Genomic DNA, 1,950 nt, shown 5'->3' on the forward strand with positions numbered 1-1,950 from the left:
AAAATCATCCTGGTTCTTTCAATTCTTGTCCCATCTTGGGTATCTGGGCCTTTGGTTTTCTGTGTTGCCACAGGCTAATTCCGTCATGCCATCCATGAATTCCTGTTTGGAGAACTCCTACTGCGTGGCTGCTCTGGACTTCCATGCAATGATCCGCATCCTGATGTTGGCCGATTCGAGTGCCAGGGCACCACCGAACTGCTGTATACCATCTACTCCAATTTTATTTCCATCTTGAGGATCTTTGTATCCATTGTATAGTTGTTCTAATTTCTTCCTATCCAATGAGCCTTTTACAATCTCTCATATAAAGTTCATGATTTTGGGAAAAAATGGTCTTTTGAAGCATCTAACTTCCAGTCATTTTGAGACAGATAACTTACTGCTGGTCTCCCCCAACCCCCTTCCCCACTAGACTGTGTGAACATCAGAAACAGACTGATTTTATCCTGTGTTGATTTCAACTTGTTCATATTGGTGTCCTCCAGACCTCTCCCTTCCTCCTCCGGCTCCGTCGTGAATCGAGACTGTAACTCTTTATGGAAGTAGCACAGCGATTAGCAGTTCAAGAAATTTCAGCAAAATTAGACGTCATCAAAAACTGACTATTTATCTCTGAAGTTTGAACTTCATGGCTTATCACAACCATTTTCAAAAGTTAACGCCTACTATCATCTTATGAATTAAGGGAATTTTGTTTATGTTCTATAGTGCAATGACCAAAGGCAAATAAATAATTAAACCTCATGTCTAAATTTAGAATATTGTATTGTGTAACAATCTGAAATATTCAAAACAAATGAACTATTTTAACATATTTGACAGGCAGTAAGCCTTTCAAAAATCCTAATGAGACCCAATCATGTAATGCATAATATAGGAAAGAGTTGGAGTCTAACATTATGCGAGCCTTTTCTAAGTCAAAGCTCCCTATAGAAGAACTTTAACTAAACATGGATCAGGTAAGCGCAGAGTACTTCTGTGGAACCTTTTGAAAATTAGGGTCTGAAACACAAAAACTTTCCAGGTAGGCATCAAGTTATCATAAAATTTTTCCACGTCAGTTATTGTGACTTTTTTCATCACTCTATTCACATCAATAATACACGTGATCTACGGAAAAGAAAAAAAATCCCCCAAACCACCATTTCAGATCCAATACACTGAAATATCAGGGGTATCAGTTCCCGCCCCCCGAAAAACAACAACAGATACACGCTCTGCTGTATGCATTTTCCCTCTAGGGGAGCATCAAGCAACTTGCTCTGAGTTAGTGCACCCAGTGGTGTCACCTGGGAAGGTTCTTTCTGGTCACAGTGAATTTTTACATAAAAGCAGTTTCACTTGAACCTTGCTTTTTTTTTTGATGGCCAATTTAAGAAAACTGTGGGGCTGTGAAATTTTGTTTCCTGCTTGGGAAAAGTATCACAGAAACAGTTGTGATGTTGAACAGCTTACAAGGACAGTGTTATGGGAAAAACTCAAGTGTCCAAATGGTTTTCTCATTTCCAAAAAGGTGAAATGGCAATTGATGACAAACCTAGTTCTGGATGTCCGTCACCTTCCCAAACGAATGAAAATGTCAACTTGTGTGCATTTGGAGTTCATTCCACTAGGTCAGGCTATTAATCAAGCTTTCTATTTAGAGGTTCTGAAAAAATTGCATAACAGTATGCAACAAAGAAGGCCTGATTTGAGGCGAACGGGGGACTTGTTTGCCACCACGACAATGCATCTGCTCACACAGCCATCTCAGTCTTTTCTGGCAGAAAACCAGCATGCCTCTCTTGCCCCACACACCTTACTCACCTGACCTTGCTTCATGAGACTTTTTTTTTGTTTCCACAAATGACGAGGGACATGAAAGGACAATGATTTGATGACATAGAAGAGGTGAAGAAAAAAACGAGGGAGGTGCTGGCAGCCATCCAAACAGATCAGTTTGAAAAC

The 1,950-nt window shown here is 40.0% G+C and overlaps 1 pseudogene; it reads right to left on the bottom strand.

Annotated features, from left to right (window-relative positions):
• Nucleotides 1-4: 4 nt before the first annotated feature.
• LOC101651507 lies at nucleotides 5-482 on the bottom strand (annotated as a pseudogene).
• Nucleotides 483-1,950: the final 1,468 nt, after the last annotated feature.

This window comes from Echinops telfairi, unplaced genomic scaffold (genome assembly GCF_000313985.2).
Source record: "Echinops telfairi isolate 266 unplaced genomic scaffold, ASM31398v2 ScPeMD7_7473;HRSCAF=8511, whole genome shotgun sequence".
Lineage (NCBI taxonomy): Eukaryota > Metazoa > Chordata > Mammalia > Afrosoricida > Tenrecidae > Echinops > Echinops telfairi.